The sequence below is a fragment of the Biomphalaria glabrata genome, chromosome 14, assembly GCF_947242115.1.
Source record: "Biomphalaria glabrata chromosome 14, xgBioGlab47.1, whole genome shotgun sequence".
In the NCBI taxonomy this organism is placed as follows: domain Eukaryota; kingdom Metazoa; phylum Mollusca; class Gastropoda; family Planorbidae; genus Biomphalaria; species Biomphalaria glabrata.
The window spans coordinates 21,931,370-21,952,819 of record NC_074724.1 but is presented as its reverse complement, the minus strand read 5'-3'; the positions used below and the strand labels follow the sequence as shown (position 1 = coordinate 21,952,819).

The 21,450-nt window shown below is 38.8% G+C and overlaps 1 protein-coding gene across 4 annotated transcripts in view; it reads left to right on the top strand.

Moving 5' to 3' along the window:
* LOC106060412 (interference hedgehog-like) overlaps nucleotides 1-21,450 on the top strand; it is a 305,626-nt gene that overhangs the window by 26,985 nt on the left and 257,191 nt on the right. For all 4 annotated transcript variants that reach the window (XM_056011673.1, XM_056011667.1, XM_056011671.1 and 1 more), the window contains exon 2: nucleotides 3,318-3,466. The gene's annotated coding sequence lies outside the window, so the exon portion shown is untranslated. The remainder of the gene's footprint in view (nucleotides 1-3,317; nucleotides 3,467-21,450) is intronic.

Sequence of the window (21,450 nt, the reverse complement as noted above, 5' to 3'; positions counted from 1 at the left end):
GTCTACCAAATTCTTGAGATGTACTGGAGCTCTGGTCGTCTCGTACGGCACCCACAGAGTCTACCTATTCTACTAATAGCTGGGCCCAAGAGAACAAGAGTAGACCCCTGCTGCATGTGATTATTGCATGTTTAAGGTTCTAGGTCACAAAGATAGATTGATAGATACAGCTGCGGATGATGGATGAGATTAAAAAACAAACTGTAAGTCACTGAGACGACGTTGGGGGCGGGGAGGTGGGTCAGCTGGTGTATCGTATTGCTTAAAGCAGAAAGGAACTCCAGATGTTTGGTATGGCGTCGGATATTTTTGTATCCTTACGTTAGCTGCGACCTGTTAGTGAAACTTGAATCATACTTCGCTTTTTACTCGGGACAACAACAACAGCCACAAAAGATCTAGATTATGTGAATTTTCTCGCTCTCTGACAGTTCTGTTATCTCTTGTGTTTTAGTAGAACCTTTTTTTTAAATTCAATTATTTTTTGGTTGACTGACTAAATATATAATACTAGTCGACCGGCGGCATAGCATACGCGCTATTTTGAGGGGGCGGTCTTAGGCCGCTGCAACCTATGTGACCTCAGTGGGCCCGCACTTGCTTAGGACCCGCGCTAATTCAAGGTGTATAAATTATTAAATTAAACCAGAAATAAGAGAGTGATCTTTCCTTTACCTCTTCTGTTCGTCCAAACTCTTGAGCGAAGAAGAGAATTATATATATAGATGGTATAGTTCATGAAAGTACAGTGCTAAGAAAAAGGATTGCATTGTGTCAGAACTAAAGGTTGTGACACTTAATAGTTGGCTCACGGAAGGATTGACATTCGGAAATTATCATCTTTATGATCTAATCTATGATGCAGACTAAACATTTGGTCTGATCTTCTATCTCTACCACATTTTCTTGGTTACAGTAGATGCCCGTTTACAGCTATTTTAGTTGTAAAAGTGTAATGGAACATATTTGCACTGTTCAAAGTTAAGCTTAATTATCGTGTGTGCATAAACTAAAAAAAATAAAAACATACAAAAATACTTGAAAAAAAAGCCCACTAATTTTATATCAAGTGTAATTGTCTCAGATAATTTGGATCAGTCATGTAATTAAATGTGTAAGAGATTAATAATAAATCTGAGCGATTAGAAATATTTTTAGCAATCGTTTTTGTTTAGCGCAATTTCATTCTTTTGCCTTTCTCAATTCGATATTATCCTGATCACTTGTTCTGAAGCTTGGAAAAGAGGCTGGGGAAAGAAGGGGGTATCTCTGTCAATGTTACCGTGATCGCTTTAAAAAAAATTGTACTACTGGAATTCGAACTGAGGGCTCAATCCTCCTCACTTTATACCACCACATCTGTCAAATACAATTTCTTTCCCTTGTTCGATACCAAAAAAAAGTTGATTAATATTGATCCGAGATTGGGTGCGGGAGAAATAACTTGTACAAACTTTTTACCAGACAGACAGACTGACAGAGTTGATATAAGCTTTGTAATGAAGAAGAAGAAAAGAGAAACAGACATTTTGTAGGAAAGATGAGAAAGTAGTTTTCTATTGACCATAGTCGTTTATTTTGAAGTGTTTTGACTAATACTTAAAAGTTTGGTCATCAAAATGACCATTACCTAAAACAACTTGGATATGCACAGGGAGCCCCAACTTACCTATTTTAAATAGAATATTTTAGAGGTTTAGGAGTAGAAAGTTGCTCTAGCTTCTTCCATCTCAACATGTAGTTTCTTCCAGAAAAGCCAATGGTTTCAAACTAGTCATTGAAAGTAACATTGTATAAGAGAGGCTTCATGTCTGTGGTAGGCCCCCCCCTTTCCCTCTCTCCAGCACTCGTGCAAGAATTATGACCATGACATGCGCACGTCTCCTCTGCTCTATCTAGCTCTTAAGTTTTCCCCATTCTGAAGGAAACTGCCATTTCTTACGTGTAACACTCTTCAGCTAGCTTTCCAATTTATGGCATGAGTTTATAATCTAAGAATATCTAGGCTTTTTTTTGTTTTGTTTTGTGTGTTCGGGGTCTGGAACTAAGCCTACTAAGAGTGATTTTCTTCTTTTTCTACCACCTGTTGGCCATTTTACAAACTGAACGTTTGGCAAGCTGGCCATGGTGCCAAAGATCGTATTGATGGTAGACACCTCACAAGACGTTTGCTTCCTTCCAAGTTCTCAGAGATAATGGTGTCAGGTAAATTAGAGAGTAAGTAAAGCTTGCTCCCCCGTACACTCTAGGTGTCTGGCTACTTGAAGATCAAGCTGCCTATCTACACATGATATACGTGCTTTGCTTGTTCACTTCTCTATTGGTCTCCATTGACATTCTATGATGAAACTGTACAAGTAATTTATTATTAGTAAAATAGTAGCGCTACTGAAAGGAAGAGAGAGAGAGAGAGTGAAAATCTTTTATCTTATATTTATACTTTAGCGGCCACCTAGTCATGTGGTATGAGCTTAGGGCTATGGGGCTAAGGTTAGTTGGAAACCTGCTTGCCGTCAGTGCCTGAAGGAGCATCTTCAACTTATCCAACAAAACAATGCCAGAAGATACTTTGTTTAATGGAAGGCGAATAAAAAAAAGATGGTCGACTATTGTATAAGTCGTTTTTAAAGTATAAAAGATAACTAAAAAAGCGTTCTTCCATTTCAATGTATGTTGGTGAGGTGAAGTATTTCCTATCCTACTTCTATCCGCCCTCTCTTCCACTACAGCTCATGTTTCCTTCTGCATAGCTAGAACACTATTAGAACTTCTATAGGAAAAACAAAACAAAACAAAAACAACGTTTTCTCTGTGATTACATTACCCCATAGGAAGCAAAGAAATGTGAGAGCAGCTTACACTGAAGGGAACTATCTCGTCCACTTTGTCACATGATAAAACACTTTGACATTGTCTCCAGGTTTGTCTAAATCCTATGATAACAATCAGGTTTTTAGTTTTACGGAACTGATACCATCAGGTGTTGTTTTTTTTCCCGGCCAAACTGATATTTCATAGCACATTTGTCATGATGCCTCGGAACTGTGTCTGGATGAAATGTTTGGGCGACAAGAGACAATACACTTGTCTATTTGAACTAGGCGACTTAATAGAAAAACTTTCTGAACTACTGTATCTATATTAACACTTTTTTTCTTCACCTTTTTTGTTATGAATAGTTATGAACAGTCACTTATAAAGAGAAGAGACAAAAAAGTATTATGTTCAATTAGAAAGTTTTCTTTTGGTCTTTACAATATTTAAAGTATTAGAAATATAGATTGACGTTCTGATTGCTTGTTTTTTTTTTTTTTCAGACTTGTGGCTAGCCAAGTGGATGTCATCACAATGTAGGCAGCCAGTAGCATTCGCTGTCCATCATCGTCCATCGTAGTCACCTTTAGTGTTTTGTCTGTTTCCTTGTTTTCCTCCTCATTTTTACCTGTGTCTCTCATCAGCTGTCAAGGTAAGTCCTGTCACTTGACCAATTGAATCAAACAATCATTCAAGACTTTGAACGTATCTTCCCCTTTCTTGTCTAGTTATTGTCTTGTACTAAATAGACTGCTAATAATGCACCTAGTTGTAACATTGACATAATTCAGTTACTATTTGAGAGCATGCAAAAAGCTTCTCTACCTCTTCTACAATGTGATTGTATCCAATACTGTGAGGCCATACTCGAAAAGTGGGATTGGCGCTCTGGGTCGATCATGTTTCATTTTCTGTGGGTTTTTTTCCCCAGCTAAATCCTGATTGAGATAGCTGGGGTTGCTACTTGGTCATGTGTTTGGGCCGAGCTAGTACTTATTAAAATGTCTCCTTGCTTGTGTAATAAAGGACGTTTTGGTTTTACAATGTCAACCAGTTCAAGTGTTGCTTTAGCTCCACCTACCACAAGACTGTAGTGATGCTACATAGAATCTTTTGTGATGAACTCATTGAAGGAGATTAATAGCATTAGAAGCATTTTAAATACAAAGGTTTTGAAATCTGTAGAAATGACACACAAACTAGATCTCTACATGAGGGATACAACGAGCTACCGAACCATTTAGTCCTAGCACTTACAACAGCAACAAACAAATAGACATATTGTGTCCCATACGTGTCCAATTATTTTAAACAAAACTTATTTGAACTCACTCAGTCTGTCTGGTAAAAAGTTTGTACACGTTATTTCTCCCACACCCGGATCTAAGATCAAGTTGAAATTTAGCACATTTATTTCTTTTACCTGACAAAAACAATTTTTATAAATGCATTTAAAAAGCGATCACGGTAATATTCACACAGGTACCCCCCTTTTTTTCTCCCCCACCCCTTTTTAAACTGACTAGTCCAGACAAGTGATAGGATCATAGCGTACTTAGAAAGCTAAAAGCATGAATCTGTGCTAAACAAAAACAATTGGTAAAAATATTTCTAATCGTATTATTATTGTTAGTCTAGATCAATTACAAACTGATCAATCTACCTGATACATCTATGCTTAATATAAGCTTTGTTTAAAAAAATGTTTTTTAAAATATTGTCTTGTTGAACATGTGCACTAAGTAGAACTGGACTAGTCCGACTATTTTTATCTGAAGGAACTAGCACATTTTAGTGACACTCACAGCTGAAACCAGTCTTTGGGTGCAGGGTAGTCTAATGTGTATGTAGCTCCAGGATTCTCTGCCTGACATTTCTACTCCAAATGATCCTAAACCTTGAGCAACAGTGAACCAGATCAACGTTTGGACCCGAGCTGCTGCTGTGAGATTCTTTCCACTGATGCCTGTATTAGTTTATAGTGTTTCTTTTTCTTTCTTCTGATTGACAATGTTGCAAGAATCCAGCACATTTTTCACAGCATGTTCAAGGCAATAATAGTGCTAAATATACACACAAGTTTCTTTTGTATGCCTTTTTTTTTTTTACTTCCAGTTTTAATTCTGTGACAATTTCGAGCTGAACTAAGCGATATTAGTGCGTTGTGAATAATGGACTAGTTTTGGCTTAGAGCTGCTTCCCAAGCCTCTATTCTTTGGTCTAATTGTATGTTTGGTTTGCCGGGCATTGTATCAGCCGCATATTATTGTCCGTGTTCTTACCAGTTGGCCCATCCATTTTCAAGCTCTAGCTGAATTGCCGTCAGACGTACAATAATAGAGCAGATTACAATGTGGGCCCATGTTAATAACACTAATTATGGTTGTGTTCTCAACGAGTGTCAGGCTCCATACATTCAAACACTCCCTCTTAAAAAACAGAACTAGAAGCAGCTTGTGCTGTATGCCTAGGTAAGCATGCTACACAGGAATGAAGGGAATTCTGTGTAGATGTATGAAGTACTTCTCAGTGTTAATGGACAGAGAATCTCTGTGTTTATCAACAAGCCCCCTTCTTATTATTCTCAACGTTCTCTCGGAATAATGACTGGTTTGGATGTTTACAACTAATCTTCGAGGGCTGGTTGGAGGGAATTAATTTGTTGAAGGACAATGTTTTCTGGTGTGCTCAAAATTCCTTTTTGTGTTTATACTTTGTCATGGTGCATTCAGGCGTCCATACAACGTATTTCTTTGAGTTACGTCATGGGGCTGGATGGTTCAACTGAGGAGGATGGTTTGCACTGGGGAGGGGGGATGGAAGTTCGGGGGAAAAAATGCGTCAGTGAAAATATCATTAAACCCTCATGAGAAATGAGCATATAATTTTCCTTAATTAATGCTTTGGGTATTAAATCTGCTCAGGTGTTTAATCAGTCTAGTGAAGACAAATGGCCACTATAAATTGTGTCTGAAAGAAAACGTATTCGTGTTTAGACATGTCAGAAAAGCCATATCATTTTATGCCAATCCAACATGTGACACGACAGTTACAAGGCAGATCTCGCAGGTAAAAACACATGCTGGGGACATTAAAACAACAGCACTTGGACATTGACAATCTGCTCAGAACTAGGACAACGTGTCAGTCCGTCAAGTTTTTCCTTACACAAGGCCGGAAACGGCTTGATGATTTCGCTTTAAATTAAGGTATATATTTCCCTTCAGAAGAGATGTTAGCGGCAAGTTATTTGTCTCATGACAAACTAATTTTAGAACAATTTTTAACAAAACTTCTATCAACTCATTCTCTCTGTCTGGTAACAGGTTTGTACACGTTACTTCTCCCACATTCAATCTCGGATCAAGTGGAAATGTTGTACAATTATTTATTGTACCTGACAAATCAAGAATGAATTAAAAAACAACAACAGTTAATTAATTATTTTTTTGGTATTGAACAAGGGAAAGAAATCATACTTGACACATGTGATGGTGTGAATTGAATTAGTCTCCTTGATGAGCCATGAGTGAACAGGTTTTTTTTTATGCATTTAAAAAGCGATCACGGAAAAATTCACCCAAAGACCTTTCCCCCCCCCCCTTTTTTTTTTTTTGTTTGTTTTCCCAACTGGTCCAGACAAGTGATAGGATCATAGCGCATTGAGACAAGTGATAGGATTATAGCGCATTGAGACAAGTGATAGGATTATAGCGCATTGAGACAAGTGATAGGATCATAGCGCAGTGAAACAAGTGATAGGATCATAGCGGATTGAAACAAGTGATAGGATCATAGCGCAGTGAAACAAGTGATAGGATCATAGCGCATTGAGACAAGTGATAGGATCATAGCGCAGTGAAACAAGTGATAGGATCATAGCGGATTGAAACAAGTGATAGGATCATAGCGCATTGAGACAAGTGATAGGATCATAGCGCAGTGAAACAAGTGATAGGATCATAGCGCATTGAGACAATTGATAGGATCATAGCGCAGTGAAACAAGTGATAGGATCATAGCGGATTGAAACAAGTGATAGGATCATAGCGCAGTGAAACAAGTGATAGGATCATAGCGCAGTGAAACAAGTGATAGGATCATAGCGGATTGAAACAAGTGATAGGATCATAGCGCATTGAGACAAGTGATAGGATCATAGCGGATTGAAACAAGTGATAGGATCATAGCGGATTGAGACAAGTGATAGGATCATAGCGCAGTGAAACAAGTGATAGGATCATAGCGCTTTGAGACAAGTGATAGGATCATAGCGCAGTGAAACAAGTGATAGGATCATAGCGGATTGAAACAAGTGATAGGCTCATAGCGCAGTGAAACAAGTGATAGGATCATAGCGCATTGAGACAAGTGATAGGATCATAGCGCAGTGAAACAAGTGATAGGATCATAGCGCAGTGAAACAAGTGATAGGATCATAGCGCATTGAGACAAGTGATAGGATCATAGCGCAGTGAAACAAGTGATAGAATCATAGCGCAGTGAAACAAGTGATAGGATCATAGCGGATTGAGACAAGTGATAGGATCATAGCGCAGTGAAACAAGTGATAGGATCATAGCGCATTGAGACAAGTGATAGGATCATAGCGCATTGAGACAAGTGATAGGATCATAGCGCATTGAGACAAGTGATAGGATCATAGCGGATTGAGACAAGTGATAGGATCATAGCGCATTGAGACAAGTGATGGGATCATAGCGCATTGAGACAAGTGATAGGATCATAGCGCATTGAGACAAGTGATAGGATCATAGCGCATTGAAACAAGTGATAGGATCATAGCGCAATGAGAGAGATTTAAAAGCATAAAATTGAGGTAAACAAAAACAATTTGAAAAAAATCATATCTTATCTTATAAAATACAGACGTTACTTCAAAAAAAAAAAAAAGTTGATTACGTCCTACGCGTTATGCACAGGTTTATTACTGTTAGTCTAGATCTACTACAAACTTAATGACATGGCTGATCCAAACTAATGGATACGATTACACTTACTATAAGCTTTGTTTTGTTTTAAATAGTATTTTTGGATGTTTGTCTTGTTTAGAATCTAAATGTCTACTTGTGTTATTTTCATTCCAACCCGGTTTGTATTTGGACGGCAACTATCGTTTGAAGTTTTCCCATCTAAAGACACAACTGTTGAACTAACTTTGGCGAGTGGGTTGGTCAGTACAAAAGGGATGGCTCAAAGTGAAATGTTTTGCCAACTTTCATTGAAGGAGTGGCCGTCTTGAAAATCAGTAGACTCTATAGAATTATGAGAGTCGAAACACATTCTTAAGAAGCAAGGAAAACAATGGCTGAAGTGTGTGTGTGTTTTTTTTTTATTCCACTCAATAAAACTTAACCTGTGTTTTCTTCTGGTCTGCCACAGTCTTTCTGTATTAGTCATCATTACTGGTGAGTGCAAATCAATGTGTCTTAGGCTAGCTGGAGATGGCTTAATTTCATCAACTGAATCTCTTCTACGAGTGATACAAACATTAGCCCCATGTGGATGGAATGATATTTGAGCTTTCTTTTCTCCTAGAGCCGTAGCTAATGGTGTCGCGGTTCTCACAGAGGTTCCCATCTCTCTATTAGACTTGTATCTCTAAAGCGGCTGGACGCCTTTGAGGTGTAATTTCTAAGTTTCATTAAGAGCTTCATCCCGTCATGTTCAAAAATGTCATAAGCGTAGCTGATAGGAGGGACCATGTTCTCCTCTTCTTCCTGTAAGTGTATCTACTTGCTTAGGAGTGTGTGTGTGTGTGTATGCACGTGAGGACAATGGAGGATGCCCATGTTTTTTTTTCTATTATTTGGAATAGTTTTGTTTTGGTTTCAAGCGCCAAGGATCACAGTTGTCGTTTTTATACACATTTTGTTTGTTCCAACGATCAGTTCTCCTCGCCCCCCCCCCTCCACCACCTGTACCTCCACGCCTCCGCTTTTCCTCCGCTTTTTTATCCGTTTAAATTTTTTTTCCCATTTTCCTGGGCTTCCTTCCACTTGGGGTAATTGGAAGATTTCTTGTGTTCTGTGCAGGCCAGTTTCAAGTTAAAACACCCGCCACTATTAGTGAAATGAGTCGCCCACCCCCCTCCGTACCCCCTGCTCCTGACACTTATTGGCACCAAGCAGTGATAGAGGATCGCTGCGCCTCTGTACTCGCTCTCTATCTCGTGTGTCTTTGAAAACATATTTGTGCTGATGAGTTTTTGAAAACATGACATTTGATCCTCTCCGCAGTGGAAAAGAAAGAAATTCTCTCTCTGTGTTCGTTCTCTCAAACAAATACAATTTTCAAAATGGTACGATTTGTTTTTTTTTTCACTTGAGTAGAAAGTGTCTTTAGAATGTATTCTTTTTTTGTTGTCAGTATTTAGTTGTTTGGTTTGCATTCATCCTTGACATGACATTCACACCATTTGCCTGTAGTGTTGTCATAGGCTTGGACAAATAAGTCATTATTAAGATTCTCATCATTCTAGTTGCTTCCAGAGAGAACTCTCTGTATTGATACTGCAGAGACCATAACCATTGGACCCCACTAACTAACTATAGTAAAAAAAAAAAAAAAAAAGCAAGCAAAAAGTGTATGACCATATTGCAAGATCTTCTGGGCTCGCAAAGACCTTCCTTCAGGGAACAGTACCTGGGAAAAGAAGAGGCAAACATAGAAAGCGATGGGAAGACAAAAAAAAAAAGAATGGACGGGCCTGCCACTTAAAGAGGCAAAAGGCAAAAGACAGATGAATGGATAAAGACGGTCGACAAATCTTGCATGGTGCCCCAGTGGTCCAACTGACTAAGGTATAGGTAAAGGTAAAAAATGAGACCCTAACATAACAAGCATTTCATTCAAAACGTTACTATTTGTTTTGTTAGTTCACAGGGACTTTACATGAATGTCAATTTCTGCAGACACAGGGCCAAAGTTAAGGGCCCACTTTGCTATTTAATACATACAGCATTAAGGCTTGTTGGGATAGCACGCTAGGACTGAATCAGAAGCTGTTTTGTGAGCTGAATTGCTAGGAGTCCTCTACTAACTCTTATGACCAGCTGACTGAAATGTCACACTTCATTCTATACTTTGTTGAGTCAGTCAGTTAACACTAATACAACAACTTGTACTACAAGTCCCCAGAGGATTGCCCTTCTCATCCCCTCTGTGCTGTACTAAGTTCTACATCCCACTAGACAGAGACAAACATTTGAAAAGCAAATCTAGATAGCTCTTGTCTCTTTCAGGCTCAAAAGAAGACTGGGACTTTCTGGACTCTTATCCCCCCCCCCCCCTTTTTATGTTTTTTTTTTTCTCCTCACGACTCGATGCTGTCAAAATGGCAAGCCTGGGTTTTCTCCAGGTCCACACCATGTGTAAAAACACGGACGACCGTTAGGTCATAGCGACATTTCTACGCGCCCTGGCTCTCAAAAACTTGTCCCGAAGTTGATGCGAGGAATACCAAAAGGAATGGATTTTTTTTTCTTCGCTAGACTTTCGTTGTAAAGGGGCGGGACAGTATGGAACGCAAATCTCCATGGGAGTAGTTTCCGTAAGTTAGCCACTTTCATCTCTATAAATAATAAAAGTGGTTTTGTACACGAACTGAGAAATAGATCTCTCCGACTGGGATTCTCACAAGTCAAATCAGTTCGCCATGAATGTTTAAAAGACTAGGTGTATTGTTTTTGAAACCAGAATTTATTGCGAATTTTCACAAAGTCAAAAATATCACGATCGAGTAAATATTATTGAAAAACTCATAATCAGAAATTATATTCCTTTTTTTTTTCTTTTTTAGTCTATGATTTGAACTACACACTAAAATGGACAAGAAACTGACTATTTCCTTGCTAAAACAAGCTTCTGCGAAAATGTGTACCCTTGTTGAGCTTTAAGAATCATTTCCATCATTCTCTGAAGTAGTAGGATGAAAAATAACAATGATTCCCTCTTTATGTCCATCGGTCAATCCAAGAACGATAAGAAACAAATATAAAACAACTGGCACATTGTCTGAGGGTTGTCAATTCGTGATCACGCTATGACGCTATGACGAGATCTAATTGGAGTTATACTTTAGATACTTATTAGCCAGCTAAATTTATACATGCATTGATTTTGGTGTTATCGATATTTTGTGATGAAATTGAGGATGACTTTCTGACAAGCATGAAGGTTGCATGCTTCAGGAAATGCTGTAGCCTGGAGGCCCCCACGGCTGATAAAATTATCTTTGTTGACCGCAGCTTCTGGTCTGTTTACATTTTCCCCTATTTTTATTCTTGTCTTTCTCTTATCTGGGAATGGCCGATGTGTGCCTTTCAGAAAATTTCTGAATACGATGCCAGTGGGCTTGATCTTAATGCGTTGTCATTCACATGTCTATATTTGACATGCAGAAGATATGAGGCCAGTGTTTTCTTTGCTCGCTGACTGGGTTAACACACGCGCGCCCCCTTGTCTTCGTATCTTTAGCGGCGCCTTGTTCCTGTCGCCCGTCCAATCTATCTTTTTTCTTTATAACAACCGATTTCTATGTATAAAAAAAATGATAGTGGAAATAAAAAAAATAAAAATTAGGCATAGTTAGAAAATAAATAAAACTATGCTCAAGGGATGTAATCGAGAGAATGCTCTTTTTTTCTTTTTTCGTGTTATCCCCCTTAAGCAGCATGCTGAGCCATTGTTAAGCCCCAACTTGCCAGAGTTTCCTCTCTTCTTTCTATGGAGTTTATCATGAGCAATTTCTCATCGAATACTTTTTAAAAAAAGGTAAAAATAGAAATACATGTTAGGAAATGCTTCCACATCAACGTCTGAAGATATTGTAGTACCACTATTAAACTACTACTGTATCGGGCATTCATTTTCATGTCATTACAATATTAGGATTCGATTTTGTTCAGTTCTTGAAAGATATTCAATGCCATCTTTTTCCCTTTACTTTCGCCTTGTTTCACTAGTCATATTACATTTCTGAGTGAAAAAAATGGTGACACTCTGTGTGCTTTTAAAAAAAAAGGTATTCTTTTTTCGTAGTCTCTCTGAATCAAAATAATTTAAACAACTCAGGATCAGTATTTGATCAAGTTTTGTTAGAAATCAATGAATGCTAAAACATTTTTTTGACATTTTTACCTAAACGAAGGAAATGTGCATGACATTTCTTTCCAAATCTGTTTCTTTAATGATTCAGAGAGTTCTTTGTAACTGGAATCTTTTATCCCCCCCCCCTCTCTTTCTCTCTCCCAGCCCACTCTGATCTGTCTCAGATTTACTTTTAAACCATTTCTCGTATCTTTAATATCTCTTCTTTTCATTTGCTCTTTTTTTTGTTTGCCATAGTGAATTAACATGAAGGCTTGGTTTAATCATGACTCCCTGTTAGTTTGGATCAACAGAGTTAGTTCAGGATTAACTACAAAACAGAGTAGATAGAAGTTGAAAGCTTTGAATACCTTTGAATACCTGGACTTCGTGGCCCGTTAAAAAAACTCACTCGCCCCCCCCCCCCCCCCCGCCCCTCTATTTCTTTGCTTCATATACTTAAGTGTTTAATTTCCCTGCCTTGTGTCAAGGCTCAGAACGAGGAAAGGGTAGCGCGGTGCAAAACCACAGATCCATGTCGAAAACATGGCGCCCTAACTCCGTGCGGAGCGAAAGCTCTGTTAGAACGATCATCTTTACTTCCCCCCCCTCCCCTCCCCTCCCCGCACCCTCCGAAACTTGTTTGGCGCTGAACAAAAACTTTGGAGTGTATTCAGATCTTACAGTAGACACGTCCCCACCCCCTCAATGTTCAGACAAAAACTTGTCAATTAGTTGACCTCATTTTCTTCTTGCTTTATGGCCAGGTACTTCTACTTGACTCTTACAAATGGCACCATGTATTTCTGTTTTAAACACCTCAATATGGCCAAGTATTTCTGTTTTAAACACCTCAATATGGCCAGGTATTTCTGTTTTAAACACCTCAATATGGCCAGGTATTTCTGTTTTAAACACCTCAATATGGCCAGGTATTTCTGTTTTAATCACTTTTATAGGCATTTCTGTTTTAATATCTGACCTATGACCATTAGCTCAGGGTACACCATGTTTTCAGTTTCGCTTTAAGTGATATTACATTTATATTATTAGTATGATTTGTTTTTTTTTTTAAATAACTTTTTTGCCTTGGTTAGCTTTGTACTTTTGATAGTCGAAACTCTCCAGATTGTGAAGTAAAGGCTCTAAACGAGCGTCTCATAAACATTTCAAAAGATACGGACACGTCAATCTGTGGATTCGACAATCAGATCGGCAGCTATTTCATAGTCAGGCTTCTCGTGTTACCCAGAATTCTTGTTTACACTTTTGTCCCTTTGACTTTGCTTAACAACAGTGGGAAGCGGAGCCAGCAGAGAAGAAATGGGAAGACTGGATCTATTTACGAAGAGAGTTCTGATTTGTAACTAACACTTTAAACCATGACCTCGTCTCGTGTACAATCTATAAACATCTACCTTATTTAAATACTGTTTTTGACTGCTTTATTTCAATTTGAGCAACTATTTAAACTTCCACTTATTATGACTCTTACATCAATCTGTTGAAGGTCATATTCAGACTAGGTAACCTCCCTTGTCAACTACAAGAAACCTTCTTTGAGACGCTCTTAGAATATGTAAGACGTAACACAATGACACCCCAACATTACCACAATAAACTCAGCATTGGCTGCTTGTCATTTTGGGACTTTAAAAAACAAAACAAAACAAAAAAACATAAGCGGCTACACCACATGTTTGTAAGTTTCCCGCCAGCGCCAACTGCAACCCCATCTCTCCTTCCGCCTTCGCAGCCGTGACCAAGAGTTCCAAAGATTTCACCTTTGCAATCTGAGTGTATCGGTGAGCCTGGAACGTGAGAAATCACCCTCGAGACTCCAAGCACAACAACAAGTTAGCTTGATTCAATTATGCGCCGCTTTTTCCGGATACACCCTCCCAGCGGTGCCCACTCTCCCCTCCCCTGCTGCCTCCATCCCTTCTGCTTTTAATAATATTTTTTTTTCACCCCCTTCACTTCCTGCAGAATTCGTGAGTTACCCAGAATTCCTCTCTCCTTGCACGAGACATGGCTCCAATTTACCCAGCGTCTCAAGCTGCCTTTGTATCATTACGTCCGTTTTTTTTTTGTTTCTGACTTGGTCTCATGCGTCTTGCGCCAGACAGCGGCGGAGATGTGGAGGCATTCTTTCTTGCCGTTAGATGCTATTGAAAAAAAAAAAGGAAAAATGCAACAAAACAAAATTATCAGCTGCTAAAATATATTTATATATATGCTGCTCTCTTTTTGTAACGTTCTGTTCTTGGAAAGCTGGCATATATATATATATATATAGAAAACCTCCTCTTCTGTTTTTTTTTCTTTCTGTGTTGAGGTTAATATGGCGATTTAACAAGTGAGTTTAATTTGTTAGAACTTGAGTCACATAACATGTTACAGGGATTGAAGACCTTGTCTAGTGAGTGAGATTCATAAAATGGATTGAACCTATCATATTTGCAATTTGTACACAGGACTCCTAGGTAATGGATAAAACTCCTTGACAAATGCACAAACAATCTTTCTTCAGTAACGCATTGCTCAACTTTATCAAAGTCTCTTTAGATGAAATCCAAGTTTCAGTGTTTAACTCAGACATCACTCAGTCTGTACAATTGTTCAACTTCAAGACTCTGTCAACTCTTTCTACAAGTACCAAAATCCTACTGTTTCCTACAGGTTCTGTCAACCTCTTTCTACAAGTACCAAAATCCTACTGTTTTCTAGGAATATCTGTGCTTTATTTTATCTTCAAACAATTCAAGCATTTCACTTTTTGTTTTTATGTGAACATACTTCACTAAATGTCAACAAATGACCAGTAGAACTGTCCCTAGTTCAGATAGGCTATAAAAACTTAAGAGCAAAGTTCTAGTTGTATAAAAAGCTTTGGAGAGAACTTTTCTCGCCTTGTTTCCGTCTTGAGCCAATTCCTGGATGTGACCTGCACAAAACTTAGAAGCACTTACGAGACTGGGCTAAGAGGAAATGTGAGAAATAACTTGTTTCATAGCCCCATGTTGACAGCTCCGAGTTTAGTGCTAAACCTTGTCATAAGGCAGGACAGCAGATGTCATCTTCGCGCACTAAGTCATTTTATCAGAATTGTTCGCTCTTCGCCCAGCATTCTTCACGCATGCGCAGAGTTCTGCCCTTAGACTTGCCACTGTGAAAACGGTTTATTTGTGTGACATGTTGTCGTGTCCCTCTGTCAAACAGACATTGAAATGTGGTGTCTAGAATGGCAATCATCTTTCACCCCGAATTGGGGTCTAATGATCTCAATTATAGCTGTTACACTGATTTGTGCACTTAACTCAATGATGTCATTAGGGGAAAAACCTCTAGGATATTACCTTGTCGACATGCTTTCTTCCATCTTGGTTTTTTAGCGGCCCCCGAAAGGGGAAAAGACGCTATTAGTTTTGTGCGAAATGTCTGTCCGTCTGACCGTCTTTCCGTCCGTCCCGTTTAGATCTCGTAAACTAGAAAAGATATTGAAAATCTGACATCACAATATTTTAGACCATTCAAAGTTCTGATGCAACGGCTACTTTTTTTTTTCTGAAAGCGAAAAATCTAATTTTTAAAATCAGTTATGCAAGCAGTTTTTTAAAGAGAAAAAGCTAATTAGTATGCATTATAAGTTAGAGATAAATTAAAACGAATAGTAATCTTGTAAACTTCATTTTCGTGAACTTTTTTTTTTATTGCGAATTTTTTTTTTTTTTTTTTTTTTGAGCATTTGAATAAGAGACTGGGCCTTTTCAAAACAATTACATCAATTATAAGACTTCAGTTAGGCCAGGTAGCTGAGCGGTAAAGCGCTTGGCTTCTGAACCGGGGGCCCCGGGTTCGAATCCTGATGAAGACTGGGATTTTCAACTTTGGAATCCTTAGGCACCTCTGAGTCCACCCAATGGGTACCTGATATTAGTTGGGGAAAAGTAAAGGCGGTTGGTCGTTGTGCTGGCTACATGATGACACCCTCGTTAACCGTAGGCCACAAAAACAGATGAACTTTACATCATCTGCCCTATAGACCACAAGTTCTGAAAGGGGAACTAGTTAGGCCAGGTTCACATCTAACTTCGCATTCACCTGCACCTATCCTTTGATCTGCTGTACCGTTGGGGCACTACACAAGATCTGCCAACCTTCTTTCTCCATTCTTATCTCTCATTTGTCTTTGATATAATTTCATTTGGATGTTCTTTCTGAAAATATTGAAGCCTGCCTGGGTGGACCACTTCGGGGGCCGATTTTGAGTTTGTGTTTCCACACAAACTGTCTTTGTAATCTTGTTCTTTCTATTGTATGTCAAATGTATTGCACACATCCACATATATTTCTATGTCCATGATTGCACACACCCACATATATTTCTATGTCCATGATTGCACACACCCACATATATTTCTATGTCCATGATTGCACACACCCACATATATTTCTATGTCCATGATTGCACACACCCACATATATTTCTATGTCCATGATTGCACACACCCACATATATTTCTATGTCCATGATTGCACACATCCACATATATTTCTATGTCCATGATTGCACACATCCACATATATTTCTATGTCCATGATTGCACACATCCACATATATTTCTATGTCCATGATTGCACACACCCACATATATTTCTATGTCCATGATTGCACACACCCACATATATTTCTATGTCCATGATTGCACACACCCACATATATTTCTATGTCCATGATTGCACACACCCACATATATTTCTATGTCCATGATTGCACACACCCACATATATTTCTATGTCCATGATTGCACACACCCACATATATTTCTATGTCCATGATTGCACACACCCACATATATTTCTATGTCCATGATTGCACACACCCACATATATTTCTATGTCCATGATTGCACACACCCACATATATTTCTATGTCCATGATTGCACACACCCACATATATTTCTATGTCCATGATTGCACACATCCACATATATTTCTATGTCCATGATTGCACACACCCACATATATTTCTATGTCCATGATTGCACACACCCACATATATTTCTATGTCCATGATTGCACACACCCACATATATTTCTATGTCCATGATTGCACACACCCACATATATTTCTATGTCTATGATTGCACACATCCACATATATTTCTATGTCCATGATTGCACACATCCACATATATTTCTATGTCCATGATTGCACACACCCACATATATTTCTATGTCCATGATTGCACACACCCACATATATTTCTATGTCCATGATTGCACACACCCACATATATTTCTATGTCCATGATTGCACACACCCACATATATTTCTATGTCCATGATTGCACACACCCACATATATTTCTATGTCCATGATTGCACACATCCACATATATTTCTATGTCCATGATTGCACACATCCACATATATTTCTATGTCCATGATTGCACACATCCACATATATTTCTATGTCCATGATTGCACACATCCACATATATTTCTATGTCCATGATTGCACACATCGTTATCTCCTGGTGTATTACAATGTTTCGACTTTTTCTTTTAGTGATTTATTTAGTGACATGAAAGTTTTCTATTCCACCGTTCAACACACTCTTTAAAACTATTCCATTCAATGCTTTCTTTTCATCCTCTCTGTTAACACCCATTCAATTAGTTCCTGCATTGCTGGATCAAGAAAACTCGCAAAGAAAGTTCGAAACTCTACCCCATTAGAAATGTAAACAAATGAAACTCCACGACAGATTCAAACACAACTATTTGTGAATTAAAATGTGAAAAGCCTCAGAAGTAGCCAGGATAATGATGCTCTCTGGAAGAGGAGGTAGGGGACATGGGAGAAATAGGATTCCTAGACAGAGAGGGGGAAAAGTGAAAACCTGTATATGATGTGTGCGTACGTTTCTGGGGATTTTTTTTGTTTGTTTCAGGCCAATGTTGTGACTTGCTACAACGAAAAGGCACCAGGAAGAAGAAGAAGTTGCCAGGCCAGAGGTCAAAGTTCATAATGCACGTCACTTTCCGAGTTTCATATTCCTTTTTGTTTTTGCAACTCTATAAATCTCTAGTTGTGTCTGTGTGTTGGTTGCATAGAGTGAAACTTTGACCTGCTTCAGGCCAGCATCCTTAACTCAGTTTTCTTTTTGCTTTGATAGACTGAGCAGAACTTGTAAAACCGATTCTAATATTTTAACATCATGCATGAAATCGTTACCTTTTTATTAAAATAATCATCGAAATTTTTGTCATTTGTAAAATAAAGTTAGACAAAAATAATCGCTATAGAAGGCCTGAACACTGACCTGCAACGTCGCAACCTGTGGGCACTGTCCACTTACCACAGGTTGTGACGTAACAGGTCAGTGTTCAGGCCTTCTATAAACGAACGGTCTCGGTCAGAGAGTCATTTTCTCATCTTTACTGTTCATTATAACGTAATGACGTTTGTATTTGCTCGCCTTTCCATTCAGCTCTCTCTCCTTCTCTCTCTCTCTCTCCCCCCCCCCTCTCTCTCTCTCTCCTTCTCTCTGTATGTGATCCTTTAATAACCCATGTTCAAATATTCTTTGATGAGTAACCTTTAAGATATATGTTTGAAAAAAAAAATTACTTCTGTTAAAAACTATTCGTCATTTCCAAGAGCCTGGCTCGAGTGTGTCCGATGAGTTGACCCGGAATTTATCTGCGTGATATCTTGCAGACCGAGAGCTTCTGCTACTCCAGCTGGCTACCTTATCCACCCTCGCTTCCGGGCTCGTCCTCTGTTCACACCAGGGCTCAGAGATCTCCGGACGAAACAAATGTGTAGTTCATGATTTCAAACACAAAAATAGTCTTTATCAGAGACAGTTTTCATTTATTTTTATTTATTTATTAGTAAATAGACTGACAATTGATCATGACTTATTTGTATTCTGACTTAAAACAAAGATGGCATGTCCACCTAATGTCTTTGTCTTTCTCAGGACCAGAGATTAATGGAAGTTATTAAAAGCCTACGATCTGACTCAAAGCTTGACATATCCTGACCAATGTTGAAAGTTTCCATGTATCATCATCCGATGTCAGATGTTGTTACATATTCTTAGTGTGTTAAATGCCTTTACATTTCTCAACGAATGTTGGATATCTATATGAATTGGATGTCTCAGGAAATCAATTGAAATCAGTGTGTGTGCTGCTGATGTAACTATTAGCAGCTAGAAAATGATGATTATTAAACATACAGTGTGTCAGACACAAGATTGTATCATCGTAGTACAACGTATGGCTTAACTTGTTAGTCTTAAGGAAAGCAACATTCCTACATACACATGTTAGTCTTAAGGAAAGCAACATTCCTACATACACATGTTAGTCTTAAGGAAAGAGACATTACTACATACATAGTGGACCAACAGACATTTCGAACGAACACTTTGCTGCTGTCTTTACCCAATAGACATAAATACAAAGACATTGTGACAATTCAAAATAATAAAACACCAATAGAAACCTGAAGTGCTTTTTTGTAAATCTTCTTTGGTTGGAGCAAATGCCATTGTTTGTATCCACTATGTACGAGTTACACTTATCTGACCCCACTGCCCATGGCGCAATCCTCGCTTTTTGTTTCCCACTCCTTACTGGACTAACGTTTGTAATAATGAAACCATTCTATTCAATAGGTAGAGAGTTGGGTCTACAAAACGCCTATTAATATTGATCTGACTCGATGACGTCTCTAACAAGGTTTCGTCTCTCCTCCTTATTTTGTCTCTGTTGCTTTTCTTGAGTTATTTCCCTTCTCTTTCCGTTCCTGCTGTTTTCGTTTGACTCAGACGCCCGAGAGACGTTTACGACATTGCAATCACGTGACCTTCTTCAGTTTTGAAATGGCACTGTTATTTTTATATTTGCCTAACAAGTCGTTGGTTACTCATTGTCATGACATCATCTACCCAGAGATAGGCCTTATACCTCTCACATGTCACCATTTAGATATACTTAGTGTTCGAAGCAGTTCTAGAATCTTCTTGTCTATCCAGTGTAGGCTACGCATTGTGGTGCACGCTATTCTTTCCAACTGATCTGATATTTCAAATTTGTTTGCGTCCTTGACTTAATATAAAATTATTAGAGTCTGTAGTTCTTTCGATGCTGTTTGTTTTATTTATAGCCAGCAGTTTAAAGAAGAATTTTCGACATAGTTGGACATTGAGAGTCGATATCAATCACACTGTTTCTAAGTGGTTAGTTCAAACATCGCTAGTTCAGTTCATCAATAGCTTACGTCTGTGTAGTCTTTTTGCAATACTCTATCGCTCACTTTGTCTTTTGTCCTTTCTATCTTCTCATCTTATATAATACAGACATTAATTGATGATTGTTGTTGTTGGTGGCGTTGGTGTTAGTGTAGATGTATACGGTACTTTAACTTAAAGCCGTTTAGCTAAAAGCTCGTGTTACTAAGAGATAATGGACTCCCACTACTAAAGACAAGATGTTCTCTGGTAGCTACAGATTTGTGTTTAAAGACATCTAGGTAAGTGAACTCACAGCAGCGGCAGCAGCAGCCTGTTCTATTCATCGGGGTGTAGCGTTTGACCCCAGGGTTAACTCCTTCTTAATAGTACATTAAAAGTGTATTGCCACTCACCCATGCGCCTTGACTTTGTTACTCCTGGAGGACGGGGCGAGAGCTCGGAGATGATACAAGCAGTAAGTAGGTAAATAGCAACAAAACGAGGGCTTAGCTGACGGGGGGGGGGAGGGGTACAAAAAGGGGGGAAGGCGGAGAATCGTTGTGGAGGAACCAAAAAAAAATGTTCTCATGATGAGAAATACATTCTGTAACAGATTGCGAGTCTATTAACTCCCTATTGCTAACCTGATATTTTTTCAGCCAAGATAAACTGAAGAACTCGTGGTGGCGTTCGAAAAGAAATTAGATACAAAGCGATACAAACTAGTTTCGATACGCTTACAAAAAATGCAACGGGAAAAAAAAACAACGAAAATGTCGGCTCTGAGCTGTCGGATTAGATACAGGATGAGACTGACGCCAAGTCAGAGAGACGTAGCGTTGATAGTTAAAGATTTCAGCTCTTGGGTACTTCCGCCTGAACCCGAACAACTTGGACAAAGAAGGGTGTCTTATTGTAGGAATAGAATTATCACTTCTAAATTGGAAGCGTATTTGGGGGGAGTGATCTGAGCAAGTCAAAGACGAAGAAATGATTCAGACTGCAGTTCACGTAGAAACAAAAAAAAAAGGTTGATGTGTAAAACATGATGGATTTATTTCCTAGCGTATTCTCTCTAGAAGTGGACTTCATTCTGGCCACTCAGTGAATGATAGGCTGAGAATAGGCGCACCTCGTGGCCCTTGGGGTGTCAGGGTGGTGCTGACTGAGATAGAATGGGCTCACGCTGAGGGTTAGTGTAGATAGAAGGGAGCCCCGAGAGCGTACATAATAGAGGAGGTGGGAGAAATAGCTGTGTAAAAGTGAGAG